We start from the raw sequence: 17,413 nt of genomic DNA, 5'->3' as shown, positions 1-17,413 counted from the left end.
ACAATCAAGAAAATGGTTACAACCCAAACATAACAGACAACATCATAAGGAAGACAAAACAACAACTCAACAAACACAAAAACACACAAAACACAACACAAACACAAGAACACAAGAAATACATCACACTAACATACGAAAACAAAAACACACACAAGATCGCATCCTCATTCAGAAAACAAAAGTACAACATAGCATACAAAACAGAAAACACACTACAAAGACATCTCAACACACAAACAACACAAACAAATAAATACAACCACACAGGCGTATGCAAACTCACATGCAATATTTGCTACAGTTTCTACATTGGACAGACAGGCAGATCATTCCAAACTCGATACAAAGAACACATTAAAGCAATAACCAGAGGACACAATACATCTACATATGCCGAACACATAACTAATGCTAACCACACATACAGTAACATAAATACAGACATGGAATTCCTACACATAAATCCAAAAACCAAAAACCCAACACACTAGAACAATATGAAATATACAGACACACTAAAACACACCCTGATCAAATTCTCAACATACAGATCAATTTCAGAACACACACACTATTTGACACAACACTTCATCACACGAACGCACCCACACAACAGGCAGCGAAGTTGAGATAGCGCCAAGATCTAGTAGGCTCTGAGGATAGTGTCAAGTAGCACCGAAACAGCTGTAAGCCACACATGCTTACATAATTAACACGAGTAAGATCGCCATTTAGTCAATTATTTATATTCAAGTGTGAAAAGTAGTGTACGATAGATTCAACATATTTTCAGTACCCCTTGTGCCGAAAAAGTGATATTTAGGAATACTGTCTCTGCCTATCTGTCTACAAAAAGATATTACTTCTAAACTATTTTCTTCGTCATTTTAGTCTTTTTTTTTTAATCTCACCTTTTAAACTCACTCACAATCCGATAAGGTTTAGGCGAGAATGTCTTCCGAACAACATTATAGAATCTCTCAGAATGCAGGCCTGTGTGAACGTGTCCTAAACTATTTCATGGAAAACACATTACTAATAACTGCTTTGTGTCAATTTCTGGAAACAAATTAGATTGATCTGCTTAATCTTACAAATTATTAAAAGTAAATTAAATGTCCTAAGTTTAAGATATTAAAATAATGAATTCTGTGTGGAATTCCAAAAAGGAAAATGCACACGGTAAACCATTACAAACGTGTATGTCTCCGAATAACATTTGACTAAAATAATTTATAACACTATTACGATTATTAAAACTGAATTATTTCGAAACGCATAAACATTTCACTTTCATTAAATGGGTTTTTTAAATTTTATTCTAAATTTTAGTTATTATTTTTGTTTACTCTCGCTACGCCGAGGTTCAATGTTTATCTTTTTCATACCTCGTTAAGCGCATATATTTATTTGCAGAAACTCAACAAAATTAAACTAAATGGAAGCGTAATATTAAAATAATTGAGATGAATACATTAAAATTTTCAACATGAAAAAAGTTTTAACAAAAAAACATGAAAGTAAAAGAAAAATGCAACTACAAATGACTAAAGATTAATTATAAGCGCGTATATACTGACAAATGTTTGATTCATGATGTGATAACACGGGATCATTTGCAAAATTTGTATAACAAATGGACGATTGAGAACGTCAAAATTAAAGTACTATTTAGTGCATATTCTGTATGTATTAATATAGTGCAATGTCTCTGCCATAGTAATCAGCCAATGTACACTCATCTTGCTTTAGCATTCTCTACAAGTATCAATGAATCTTTGATGACATGACTAAATGTTAAGTGTGTTTTGGACAAGACAATGGATCTTTTATACAAATAGAATTCCTTTATTTTTTATATCAGATAGGCCTATTCTTTAAAGGTCTTAGAATAGTAACAGAACCAACTTCAGATCAAAAATGAACAAATATTTTTAATATCTTAATATCAGATCTGTTACCTAATATAAAGATAATAACTTCTTCAGTAACTAATAGAAATGCATTCTTTCAGTCACAATTATCTTAGTAGACTGCCCTTAAGGCGAAGATATTTGAGCCTTAGTTTCTTTAATGATAAATAATTAGAAAAAATTAAGGCTTGTTTTGAATTATGTAACAGACATGACATGGAGTAACAGATCTGACAGGTAACAGACATGACAAAGCAAATATAAGCATATGCTAACCTAATTTTTTTTTTTTTTACTTAAAAATCTTCACAATAGCAACTTAACTACTGCACACTTGTACTATTACATCCTCTTGATCTTGACTTTACATGTTGTTATTTGTGGAAAATACAACACAAACAGATCTGACAGACTAAAAATGGACGCTTAGACTAAAACACAAAGCAAGAGAATGACACACAAACTCGCCAAATCAAAATGGGTGAACATAGCAGTACAATCAATATGGCTTTTTGTGCATCATCCTGGCTTGTGCTGACATCTGTGGGATTTCTTTTTAAACTGTGTACCCATAGGAACAGAATGGTGTAACAGACCTGACTGATTTACTGGACTAAAGTAATTATGCAATCATATTTAAGGAAATATAAACTCAGGCATAAATGAAGAAGTTTTGATAATATCATATGTTTCTTTATTTTTTTTCTCAATTACATTATTAAACAAACCTTCATCTGGACATAATCATGCTCCATTTTAAATATTTAACATACAATAACATACCCACAACATATACTTAACACACAATTACAGTTCAATACCCACACATTATTCGACGTCATGATACGTCATAACACGCAAACAACCAGCCCCCACCATAAGAGCAACACACCCCCATCCCTACTATCGACAAATGCACATCGCAGAATTCAAGATCACCAGTAGTTCAGGAGACACTGAAGAAGACGTGACATAACGTCGAAACGAGCCGTCTGTCGAAGGTATATACCTTTTTTTTAAATTTTAACACTTTTTAACGTATGACTAAGTAATTTTATGTTTTAACAAACAAAGTGTTAACGTGAACTTTAATCAATGAAATATTTAACTATTATGGACACGGCATTTTAGCTCTTACTATGAGAATTTTATTTTATTCTCGTGAAATATTTCACTTGAAAGAAATAATTCTTGTGACGTCTACTACATTAGTATTGAAACTACTCCTGTTAGGAATTTATAACTCTATCGTTATAAATGCAATAATGGGAAGGGTATGAATTGATGGACGTCATTTGTATACAAATTCTGCAAATGTTTCATGCCTGAAGCAAGATTTTTTATTCTAAACAGCAATGAGCTCTGCCGTGACCTATTCGTAATTCTTATAAAAGATACGAGCACGAACATATTAGTCAAACACTTGAAACTTGATACATTTTTATCCCAGTAATTTAAGTGGATCAACTTGTAAATCTCTGAAGCTATTGTTAAACGTAGCATCCAACCTCGTCAGGTGTAGACGAGTTATCTCTTCCATAAGACTTAGTCGTGGGGGGATGGAGGGTGTGTGTTTACTTAATGTGTTTTATATCGCACCAGGAAGCTGGGTGCCAATGCAAGTGCTTAAGAGATAATGAGGCTATGCTCTGTCTCCTTCTGGGCCTTACCACTTATTGATTGATGCAGTAATGTGCTACACCCTCTCTTAATAGTTTAATTCCTTCATTATACAGAGTCATGGGTAACTTATTAAATCACCAACATGCGTAAGACAGTTTGGTTGCTAAAAACTCTGACTATAGACTTGGGAGGCCTCGTGTTCGAGACACGTCAACTTATAGTTTATATTATTGCACAATCCCCAAAGAAGTCAATGAGGCAATGTTCTCGTGAAATTGGTATCAGCAAATCCAGTGTTCATAGAATTTTGTGAGCTCAAAAATGGAAGCCCTACACAGTGTTGCCACGACCTACTCACGAAAATCAGGAGAAAATCATCGAAAAAAAAACAGGAGATTACAGTAGATTAATTAAACATGAATTTCCTCTTTGTACTATAATATTAATTACAAAACAGTGTACTTTAAGAAAGATGATACTGTTGTATTACTATAGGCTATAGGACATCCCTAACCAATGAAATAGAACAATTTTGCTAAATATAATATTACTGTCAGCTCTACTCAGCGTATGTAACTAGGTCATGCAATTTTGTTTTTACACAGTAATGTCTTATTGACAATGTTTCGCATTAAAATGTATTCACAAAAGATTTTCAATACAACGAGATTTATTTTAAAGATGATATTAAATACAGCAGGCCTGCTGCATTAGCTGCGACTATAACAAACGAAAAATTATCCCCTTTCTTGCTTTTACATTATTATCCTTTAAACTGTTCATCATTTTCCCACTCCGATTTATAATATTCTGGGAGAATTTACTTTTCATTCTACCTGGGACACTTTCACTCATTTTGAAAAATCACTGTGCAAGATATGTAACACAAAAATTCCATTACCTACACTTCACTCTCTCACTGTTTCACGTGCACACAATCAAAAACAAACTTCACTACTGAATAAGTTTCGTTCTTCTGCTGTTCCCCGAGTCCCCAAAACAATAACGAAATAACTTAATTCTGTCGTCGATTTGCAAAAGTGGATACATCCAAAATAACAAAGTGTTGAAAAATCGTAACAAAAAAATCATAACAGACTTAAAACTTCAACACTTTGTCATTTTCGACATGTCTTCTTTTGCAAATTGACAACAGTTATCACATGCTTACGTTGCATGAAGATTATATACTTGCGCGTGTGCGTGCGTGTGTGTGCGTGTGTGTGTGTGTGTGTTTGTTGTTTCCCCCCCCCCACAACATGCCCCGTTACAAAAGTAATATTACATATTTTAGTTTTCTTTTAGCTGTATGTTCTATCTTAGCAGACGTGGTTAAAATTTATTCACTTTCGAAGTTGGAGGTGATTGTTTTATTTAATGTAGGTAGTGTTTTTTTTAATCCTTCTCTAATTTATGGATGTATATTGTTACTTATATATATGTCTAATCCCAAAAATAAAATAAAAGTAAAACTAAAACATATTTACATCAGTTATCATTTGATATATATATATATATATATATATATATATATATATACATTGTATAATACTTATATACAAGTGTGATATTGAGTTTTTCTTTTATATTGAAATTCTAATTCTGCAGGCTTAAAAATCTGACTCGCGGTATTACTGCAATTTGTGGAAGTCAATCGATTTAATGAATCTTGAGAATGCATTTGTATATCTTGCTATGAGGTTACTGTAAGTGGTTGGCCAATTCCCTCCGCTAGATACAATCTGATTCTTCAGAATTTTCCTTTGTCTTTCGAATATTTTGCATTCATGGATGAGATGGTGTGTAGTTTGCTCTCCAGGGCTGCAGGGGCACATTGGATCGTTTGCTAATTTAAATCTATGAAGGTAAGCTTTTGTTTTCCCGTGCCCTGTAACAAGTGCTGTGAACTCTGGTGATATGGAGATTTTCAGTTTTAGTCGTTGTTCTATTGTTGGAAAGAATAATTTGCATATGGCACCGTTCTGTGTGTTTTGCCATTGACTCTGCCACTTTTGAAGACATTCTTTCCTCAGCTCAGTGACGACTGATGTTACAGGTTTCCTGTTATAGATTATAGGTAGTTCACTATCTTGGGCTGCTTCTTTGGCAAGTCTGTCTGCCAATTCATTGCCTTCTATACCAATATGAGCCTTTACCCATCCAAAGTGAATTGTCCAGTTGAGGTCCTTAAGTTGGCGAATCTTCCTTCGAATTTCTTCTATTATTGGGCTGTGTATAACAGTATTCTTCAGTGAGGCAAGCGTCACTTTGCTATCAGTGTGAATGTCTGCTGTTTTGCTGTCAGTACAATTGAGGAGAGATTGTAGTTGTTCCAAGGACTTCAAAATGGCTAAAGCCTCGGCTTGATTGTTTGAACAATTTTGATGTAGTCTGTACTTAAATTTCTTTGCCAGAGTTCTATTTACATATATTGCTACTCCTGCACCTACTTTGTCTTCGATTTTGCTGCCGTCTGTGAAGATATGTACATGGTATGTTGTTGAGCCATTTATTTCATGTATTTTTGTCTGTCGTGCTGGGTGTGACCAGTCTTCAACAGGTAGTGGGAGATCATAATCAGATCTTCTCTCTACGTGGTGTTTTTCTTTGTAGAGCTGCACTTTTTCTTCTATTACCATTCCTATTGGTGGCACACCAGCCATCACACAGGAGGCTTCAAAGGAGATAGTTCTATAGGCCTTAGCCATCTTTATATTTATAAGCCTTTGTACCCTCTGCAGCTTCCGAAGGTTTGCTTGTTTATTTATAGAATCTTCCCATACAGGGGCACCATACACAATCAATGGTATCAGCGCTCCCTCGTAGATTTTTTGTGTGTGTGTGTGTGCGTGCGTGCGTGCGTGCGTGCGCGCGCGCGCGTGCTTTCGTGGTAAGGTTTCAAACATTCGAGGCGACTCCTTGCTTCTTGTAAGCATCATTGTAGCGACGCGTTATGAGCAGGGAGACAAATGAAAACATTGACTTGTGTATAAGATGCAAAAATAAGACATGATGACATAATATATGTGTACTAAAGTAATGAGTTGAAAATCCGGGCACAGAACTAGGTGACTGCAGCATGCCAAAAAAAAGGCAGGAGAAATTCGGACTTTGACAAAAAAATCAGTAGAGCAGTAGATGCAATGGAGAAACAGGAAATCTCCTGCTAAATCAGTAGGTATGGCAACACTGGCCCTACATTCCGGGACTTATCCACGCACTAAATGAGGACATCCCAGAGATGGATAGGACGAAGAAGAAGTGCTGCGGAGTTCCCGCTCGATCTCCGAATTTAACCCCTCCAGACTTCTGCCTATGGGGAGCTCTAAAGGACACAGTGTACGCCACAAAACCACAATTACTGGAGGAACTGAGAGTTCAGATTGAACATGCCTGTAATGATATTCCATTAGCAACAATCCAGTTGGTATGTCGCTCTGTTGTACGTCGTTGTTGGGAGTCTACTGTGGCGGAAAGGGACCATTTTGAGCATATAGGCACCGTGCAAGCTCCTCTGGTGGCGACTGTTGTTAATAACTGCGAGACAGCAGCGATAGAGTTGTGCTTGAAGCGTATGGATATACTTAACACCTCAGGTTAAATGATTAGAAATATGGATGATCCTAAAAAGCGGAAAGATAATGCAAGTTGCTGTGTTCTTGAGTGTAGTAATACTTACAGGAACACACCAACCGACATTGTTTTTATTCATTCCCAAAACAGAAAACTGAAGCGCAACGACGCTAATTGTGGCTCCATGCAGTACGCAGACGAAAGTAAATAAGGCTACACTGCTTGCAATCATAGTATTATTATATACTAGGCCTGATATAAAAAATAGAATGTATATAGTACTATGTTCATAAATAACCATTAAGTTAACAACGACAGAAATTTATAATTTAAATTTTAAAAAGTACATAATTACTGAATTCTTTACATATATATTATGTATAATATTAGCAAAAATAAATGATAATATACTTATTTTTAAATGTATTGATATCAATATTTAATTCTTGATTTCAAGTCCTGATGGTTCACATTGGAAACCAACACCCGCAACAAGAATTTGCAGTATTCATTTTATTGGGAACGAGATCAGAACACCCCCAAAACTAGCATACCGTTCCCAGTATTTTTATAAAAGATTACAAGAAAAAGACTGCCTCATCTCAACTAGCTCCGGAAAGGTACGAAAGAGACGCATAAAGAAGAAGAAAATATGAAAATTTAAGTTTTATGGAAAGCGAATGCTCAACAAGTGTTATTTCGAAAAATGAAGTAGCAATACAGGCAGAGTAAATGAAACCATTCTTAGTGATTTTGTTTTTTCTTTCACAATTGAATTGTGTGAATTGTCTACTCAAGTGTCTATTCCATTACATGCCGAACTGAAGTCACATAAGAAATGTTATGACAAGCGTTCAGGAACATATGATATGTTTAATGAAATGCAAGGTTTTCGAAATTATTCTACAATAAAATATGAGACAGAACTACAAGACTTAATGGGAGTGACATTTGTGGTTTCGAATATATTGTTAAAATTGCTGCCAATTGAAACACAATCATACTCGTAGAATCATAAGAAATATTTTCAATTCTATCATTTAACCCAAAAATAGCTACCATAGATAGTCGAAACGCCCCAAGATGTAGACCATAATATTATTTTTGTCATTTTTATTAGTGAATTTCACATCGAAAGCTTTCGAAAAATTCTGTCCAAGAGTAAGATTAGTAAAGAAAATCGTCTACTCATATTTTCCAATTAAAATGAAAACTGGATTGTCGTATTCTGCTATGAGGGTGATGTTCGGAGTTAATCGTACAATTATAATTATGATGTATTTTTACCGCCACTTTAATGTTGTTGACATCCACAATGGTTACTGTAATTTTGGGTTTTGGCCTAGCAGAGAAAGTGTTCAGGAAACAATGCCTGCAATATTGAAAAATGTAAAGTGACAATTAATTGTTCAGAAGTGGAACAGCCACCCAACGTGGATCAGATGGTGGCCCTCAAATCTAAATGCTACCGAGGCAGATCGAGTGACACATTCATAACAACTGACTGCGGATTATTGACTTTATTAGAAGGTGGTGATGAAGTCAGATTTTCCCGGAATAATAACAAATCTCTCCGATAAAGGGATCATTGTTGTTACTCCACCGTATCTCACGATGATAAATAAATTAACAGCTGAAGAAGTCGAAACTATTTACAGCGTTGCCAGTGTTCGAATTCATGTTGAAAGGTGCATTCAGTGAATTGAAATATACAGTATAACATTTTACACAGACTATCAATTGAACTGCTTCCGCATGTTGATCTTGTTGTTTATTCAACTGTCCAAAGAGAATTCTGAACCTCATAAGTGATACCAACAAGGCACCACTTATGAGGCAACTAGGCCAGAATATCATGGGGTAGAGTGGTCAGTTCCTTTTCCCTTCCATTGCATATATCGCCGACTAGCTACAAATTACATAGTCAGACTTCATATGCATATAAACAATATTGTTTTTCCTCTGACACATATCGTCAAGTGAGATGTACAGCCTGATAACAGATGTACATATCAGCCAGAACCTCAATCAGAGGTAGTATGTTGATGATATTGTTCATATGTGTTGTGTTTTAGAGAATTTGCAGTCGCCCATTATTCAGGAAGTGTAATTAAGACTACTTTTAGAATTAAATCACATTAAAATACGTAATTTATAGAGACATTAAACACACAAATATTACACACGTCATGACATCAAATATAAGTATACCAATGTTTTCGTAATATCACTGTTCACCGTCATTCAATGGTCTGAAATCTGATTCAAATGCCAAACAACTTCACTGATATTTCAGGAACTTTGTAGTTACATTTTTACACTCCTCTAGCAGTACTGAACTTTCCACTGAATTTATAAAATGATTAAAGACTGGAGATTGCTGGGTTTGCAGTGAAAGACCTGCCCTTGGGCAGAAGACTATGAATCAATGAACCCATTCTTACTAATATTACAACTTTTTATCGGCAGAAAGCCGCATGTAATTTCTATATCACACATGACTAGTGAATGACTGCGAGCCTATAGTTAATTAGGAATTGAGACAATGCGCGTCGCCACCAGTACGATTTTGAGACCCATGCACGGTGCCTATAAGGGCTTAAGAAATACAAAACCGCAAAAATCGTATTTCTGCCTCATCTCGTTGCTGAGAAATAGTGTTTAATAATATGTATACATCAATTTGTGACACTCTGTATATATTGCATAAATAAAATGTATCATAGCACAAAATAAAATTAAAACTATATAAATAACAGAAATTTTTCTCTTTTCACTGGATGCTTCTAAATGTGAAACGTCTAAAAAAAAGATATAGAACCAATCAGAATTAAATAGCACTAGATTCGAATTTAGGCTTTAAAAAGTAGAATCTTCTAATTCAGAAAGGAATTACGGTTGTAATAGTAGTGATGATAGTTCATTAAGCTTTTGACGTTACAGAGATAACAATAAACATGTAACTAGGTTAATAGTGATACTGGAACGAGAGTAGGGTGGAAATGATATCACATGGAGGGAACTACTTGTCTCAAACTTCATTTGCTACCCACAAACCTCAGAAACTCTCCCGTAGACCGACGCGACGTCCGTCTTCCTTGGTGAGAAGCTGTCATGAGACAATGACTAAGCTTGCGTACGCACAATTTCATCACCATCATCTTACTTGAATCATCATTTGGATTGTCATTATCATCATCACCACCCAGTATTGAAATCTAATAATAATAATAATAATAATAATAATAATAATAATAATAATAATAATAATAATAATAATAATAATAATAATAATAATCGCCTTTCGATATCCTATCGTTCCTTTTATTTTTCTTGCATTGTTTCTTCATCTAAAATTAAAGGTTTTTTTTTTTTAGACATCTTGTTTTCTCGTATTGTTTCATTCAGACTGGACTATTCACATCGTCATTTATAGAGATATTAATTTATTTTCACACACCCCTATTCCGATGCATAGGCCGTTGTGATGCCACTCACAACATTATACTGTTTTTAAACTTGTCCAATAAAGGATCGCCATTATGGTACGGTACCATTTTATGCTTCAATATAAGTTACTGATGTCGCCAATGTCATTATATACAAAACATCGTAGATAATTACTAGAGACCGGAATTTTGACCAGTAGTCTTTGAAGTTAAGTGAGTACGGAGTTTGTGCAATAAATCAAATGATTTGCCTAAGGATAGTGGCGAGTGGTGATGTACGATGTAAGGGTGGGGTTGTGTTGTGTATTACAAAATAATAAACATGACCTTTGCTGTGAACTTTTAACTCAAAATGTTACTTTTAGTACTCTTAATGAAGTGTTTAAGCCTGTAATACAACAATCTTTGATGTAAAATTTTTACTTAAAATGTTTCTGTCTCAGAAGCATTATTTATAACATGTTTAAAGCTGTATTACAATAACATTTCATGTAAAATTTTAATTTTAAATGTAACTGTTTCATAGGCACCGCTCATAATGCAATGTTTAAGTCCGTATTACGATAATCTTTGTTGTAAAATTTTAACTTAAAACACCGGTACAGCTGTAACACAGATACTGCTCTGAATTAAATGTTTAAACTTATGTTGCAATGACGTTTCCTGTAAAATTTAGCTTCATAAACATTGCTAAACTGAAGAATACTGTAGCCTATACTTGTTTAGGAGTAAGGAATCTGTTGTAGAGGGACCCTGTAGTACGCGTTATTTGTGTTTGTGAGCAGGGTGTCTACTGGAGATCTCTGCTAGTTCGTAGAATCAATATCTATCAATTTACTCGTACAAGGAACAACTAGTATTGATGTGAAATGTTTACGTGGACACCTATTCGAGAGAAATGTCCATTACCATTTGTGTAATATTCTACGCGCATCTGATGCGCGCCGATGCAACCCACTACATACCATTACTCCTAGTGGCAACAGGTGAATTCAATTTGCAACATAGCATAAGGGACACGAATAAAATAACTCTTAATAATGCAAATGAATAAATAATTATCTTTAATTTAGTTCATACATGTCATATTCCACAAACATCCAAAGTCATACGATCACACAAAATAAATATCAACCACTTAAAAGTTCGACGGAATGATGGGGATTCTACGAATCCATCTTTTATAATTTAATTTTACATTGCTAATATGTTCAATATAGTATTTGTGTGGATTTTAATTCCCGATATTCATAAATAAAATAAATTTTACTAGAGACTTTACAGTATAAAGTATAAAAAACTTTTATATTTGCGCATGATTAATTAAATACTGCTGGAGTAGGTCTAGGAATTCTCGTCACTGAATATGTCGTCATTATACCATCTTGTTACCGATTACATTTTAGTCACCGGCGTCCTCGCCACCGATTACATTTTAGTCATCAGCGTTCTCGTCACCGATTACGTTTAATGATTTATTAATGTATTATTGAACAGATTTAATGAGATTTAAACGTCATTGTAAGGTTATTTCTGTGGTTAGGCATACAAATATAATGAGATTTAAATGTCATTGTAAGGTTGTTTCCGTGGTTACGCGTATAAGTATAATGAGATTTAAATGTCATTGTAAGATTGTTTCCGTGGTTACGCATATAAGTGTAATGAGATTTAAATATCATTGTATGGTTGTTTCCGTGGTTACGCATATAAGTATAATGAGATTTAAATGTCATTGTAAGATTGTTTCCGTGGTTACGCATATAAGTATAATGAGATTTAAATGTCAGTGTATGGTTGTTTCCGTGGTTACGCATATAAGTGTAATGAGATTTAAATATCATTGTATGGTTGTTTCCGTGGTTACGCATATAAGTGTAATGAGATTTAAATATCATTGTATGGTTGTTTCCGTGGTTACGCATATAAGTATAATGAGATTTAAATGTCATTGTAAGATTGTTTCCGTGGTTACGCATATAAGTATAATGAGATTTAAATGTCAGTGTATGGTTGTTTCCGTGGTTACGCATATAAGTATAATGAGATTTAAATGTCATTGTAAGATTGTTTCCGTGGTTACGCATATAAGTATAATGAGATATAAATGTCAGTGTATGGTTGTTTCCGTGGTTACGCATATAAGTGTAATGAGATTTAAATATCATTGTATGGTTGTTTCCGTGGTTACGCATATAAGTATAATGAGATTTAAATGTCATTGTAAGATTGTTTCCGTGGTTACGCATATAAGTATAATGAGATTTAAATGTCAGTGTATGGTTGTTTCCGTGGTTACGCATATAAGTATAATGAGATTTAAATGTCATTGTAAGATTGTTTCCGTGGTTACGCATATAAGTATAATGAGATTTAAATATCATTGTATGGTTGTTTCCGTGGTTACGCATATAAGTATAATGAGATTTAAATGTCATTGTAAGATTGTTTCCTTGGTTACGCATATAAGTATAATGAGATTTAAATGTCAGTGTATGGTTGTTTCCGTGGTTACGCATATAAGTATAATGAGATTTAAATGTCATTGTAAGATTGTTTCCGTGGTTACGCATATAAGTATAATGAGATATAAATGTCAGTGTATGGTTGTTTCCGTGGTTACGCATATAAGTATAATGAGATTTAAATGTCATTGTAAGATTGTTTCCGTGGTTACGCATATAAGTATAATGAGATTTAAATATCATTGTATGGTTGTTTCCGTGGTTACGCATATAAGTATAATGAGATTTAAATGTCATTGTAAGATTGTTTCCGTGGTTACGCATATAAGTATAATGAGATTTAAATGTCAGTGTATGGTTGTTTCCGTGGTTACGCATATAAGTATAATGAGATTTAAATGTCATTGTAAGATTGTTTCCGTGGTTACGCATATAAGTATAATGAGATTTAAATGTCAGTGTATGGTTGTTTCCGTGGTTACGCATATAAGTGTAATGAGATTTAAATGTCATTGTAAGGTTGTTTCCGTGGTTGTGCATAATAAGTATTTGCAAAAAATTTTAGGTGTAAAGTTACGTTCTTACTTATTTTAGTTATTACCAAATTTATTGTATTGATGGAGCATCACGAAGGGGAATTTCGATTCACTTGAAGTATTAGGGACTTTATGGTTATTGGAACGTCACTCCCCACCCCGTAAAAGAAGAAAGTGGAGGATTTAGACAGAAGTTTGCTGGGATGCAGAACGATACCCTGATTATAAAGATGATGATATTTTTGTATACCTCAGAGCCATCGGACACAATTTGGGTGGCAATTTTGAAACATAAATCATGTAATATTTTATGCTGTGTGGCAATTTTGAAACATTAATCACATAACATGTTATACAGTGTACCTATGGATAATTGACTTGCTTAAATAAATTATTATTTTTAAGAAAATGTGTACTGGAAACCAAAATATCGGGTGACCAAAAAGTCGAAATGACTAAAACACCGGGTGACAAAATTGCAGTGACTAGGTGGTACAATGACGAGAGTTACTGTACGATGACGAGAAATTCAGCTTCCCTGCTGGGGTTACATTATTATTGTATTAAAAGGTATCTTTTGTTTGAAATATAAAAAAATGGAAGTTCGACTCATCGAACAAAAAATTATTTGTGTTATAGTTTAACAGAATTAACTATAAAACAGGAACATCATTCAGATACTACAGGAAATAAATTATAGAAAAGAATGAGCTCTCTATGGAATGATTAACTTTTCGGTACCCACAATGACATAGTGTCAGGTAGAAATAAGGTTTTGATGACTGAGCAGCAACAGATATAGTTATTTAGTCTATGTATACCTTAGTCAATTGTTGGTTAAAAACTGAAATTCATCGCTGAGGCCATATTTAATAATAATAATAATAATAATAATAATAATTATTATTATTATTATTATTATTATTATTATTATTATTATTATTATTATTATTATGCATAGAAATATACCTGAAAATTAGAAAATTGTCCTTATAATAAATATTTAAGTTTACAAAAAAGATCAAATGGATTAATGTCAAAACTCTTGTGCACAGCATCGAAATTATAATTATGCTAATATTATAAGAAATAGGCTAAATAAATAATATGATATGATATTTATTGTTAATCAACATACATCTTAGACATGGTGAATCCTCAAATTTCTGTATTCCGGTCACACCAAAACTGTACTTACTGAAAGAAGAAAGTATTTGGAATCTATATCAGCAAACATTACAACAGTAGCTTATGGATGGAAGATAACCTGAAAAATGAATCGTGTAATATAAAGCTTGTGTAGAGAAAGCAACAAAAGAAGCAATTGGCAAACAAAAAAATAATAATAGAATATAGAGCAAGAAATAAAACAGAAACAACAAGTCTATTTAGAATAGCTACGACTTAGAACAGATGAATGCAAACCGATCTACAAAGATAAAAAGAACAACGTTAAAGAAATAATAAAAGAAGCCTATCAAGAATATTGGGATAAATTCATAGAAGACGACATAGATGGCCAAGTTTTATCATACAAAATGATAAAACATCTTAACAAGTCCACAAAAGATACAGCAAGATTAAATGTTATATACAAAGAAATATATCAAACATTATAAAAACCTTTAGTTTCAAAACTAATATAATAAATCGAATTTCGTTTTAAATACATTTAATTAGCAATATGTGAACTAAAATATAGGCTATTTCAGAATATGTTAATTCAATTTTTTCCTCTTGTTTAGAGCGATAAATTTTAATAGCACATAAGTTAGAGGTTTTTTCCTTGCCAGCGCGCATACTCTTATAAATTATTAATGTTCTTTAGCAGGCAATCTCGGAAAGCGACATATTTAGAGTGCGATGATCCTTGCATCTTATATCCATAGTCGCTGATTAAACTCTTCTACATATTTTTTAATCACATTTCTTCACCATTTTGTCACCAATAGAAGTTTCTTGTCCTCTCAACTCTATCAACCCTAGAAATTGAAGCGTTTTTCACATTGCATATTCATGCATACAATGTCCTCAGTGTTGGCCGTTAGTGCAATGATTCCTAGTTCAATCTCGCCAAAGGAGAGTTATTTCGATAGAATACCAAATACTACCTGCAGCTTCATTAGAGTTCCTACATCATGCAAGAATTATAACATAGCCTGTAGGAAAACCTTCACCTTGAGAATGGCAGTAAAATGTAAAACATCTGTGCAATAAAAATTAGCCGCTATAAAGAACTTTAATACTATCATAATCAGGTAATACTTATTAAAGACACCTTAATATCTTACATGTGCAACAGTTTTTAAAGACTCTGTTTTAATTTTAAAGACTCTGTTTCCATTACAGTACATCATGCTTTCCTTCATGAAGATAAAAGTAGTAAATGTCAGTTTTATAAAGTCTCGTTGAAGTAACAACTATTCAATTAATAGAGATCAATAACTAATTTACGATCTACCAATTTGGCGGTTCATTAATTCACATAACATTTAATAAGATCATGAAAATTTCGCTGAAATAAATAGACGTTTATCTTCATTCGTCACTCATATTGAGACTTCCTTTTATTTCTCTATTCCGAATCTAGAGTAGCCTGAATGATGATTGTTCTTGTCTGTAAAATTGATTAAATGAGTCCGAGAGTCCGGTTTAGGATTACCTGACATTCGCCTTCAATTAAGGAAAGTTTGTGGAAAAATCATCTCAATCGGGATTCGAACTCGTGCGCGAGCGTAATTATATTAAACTCGCTATCATCTCGGCTATTCCGGTAGCTGACGACCGTTATCTTACAGAAAATTTTTGTTGGAAATAGGTTCTTCATTTTGAAGATGAAATGAAAATAATGTCGATTAAAATGTCGAAAAACAACATGAAGGAAGTATGGATACAGTTTCCAGGCACACTAGGACTAATGGGAATTGTTAAATGTAATTGAAAATAACGGGTGTCCAGCAGCGAGGTTGATTCGACGATTTTGCAGTCGACAAAGCGCTGCACTGCTGAGATATTAATTATAGTTTTAATAAATTACTTTGCTGACATATTTACTTAAGTGACTTAGAAATAATCAAATAATACTCATCAATACATGAGATGATCAAAATGTTCACCCTCTGCTCTTAAACAAGCGCCAATCCTGTTGAAAAGATTGCGAGAAACTACGTGAAGTTAATTTTGCTCTATTGAAAAAAAAAATTGCTTCACAAGTAAATTTCCTTAGACCCACAAAATGGAGTAGATTATTATGTTATTTGCGTACACTTCTTGTTTAAGGTTAACCCACAAAGAGAAGTGATAGGGAATGCCACATTTCGCACTTTTTTTGATTAACTTCAAATATGTTTGAAATGATGATAGTGTATCATGGTATAACTATGGCGAAATATCCTATTGCAATGCTTTTAGATATATTTTTCACATAACTGCCGTAAATGAACATATTTTTTTCTAAATTATACCCAATACTTACTGCATTACACAATGAACCACAGAGGATTAAAAATTGTAAACCCTTAAGCTCAACTCTGTACGAAACCAATAATATGACTCGCGGCGATCGCCTTTGAGGACAGCAAGAACATGTTCGACCAGTTTCGGCTATTTCAGATCAACCTATTTGCCGGACATCCGATATATGAACATCATTTTAAAATGTGAGTGCAACTGAAGTGAAAAAAAAATGTAACTATATGTTTCATTCGTTTCCTAACTAAATTGTTTTAATGTTAGGGTTTTTATATAATTATTTTAACAGTTTTCATAGCTTCTTTGTTTTGGTATATATTTATTCTTCTGTACCGCATACACTATAAGTTGTTTCTTGTTTTATAGCCTTCTTCTTCCTG

The 17,413-nt window shown here is 33.5% G+C and overlaps 1 protein-coding gene across 3 annotated transcripts in view; it reads left to right on the top strand.

Moving 5' to 3' along the window:
- The window catches only part of LOC138693010 (lachesin-like), a 1,307,565-nt gene that overhangs the window by 1,207,639 nt on the left and 82,513 nt on the right, over positions 1-17,413 (top strand). The window lies entirely within an intron of this gene.

The sequence above is a fragment of the Periplaneta americana genome, chromosome 17 (genome assembly GCF_040183065.1).
Source record: "Periplaneta americana isolate PAMFEO1 chromosome 17, P.americana_PAMFEO1_priV1, whole genome shotgun sequence".
Classification (NCBI taxonomy): Eukaryota; Metazoa; Arthropoda; class Insecta; order Blattodea; family Blattidae; genus Periplaneta; species Periplaneta americana.
This window is presented reverse-complemented; position numbering and strand designations above follow the sequence as displayed.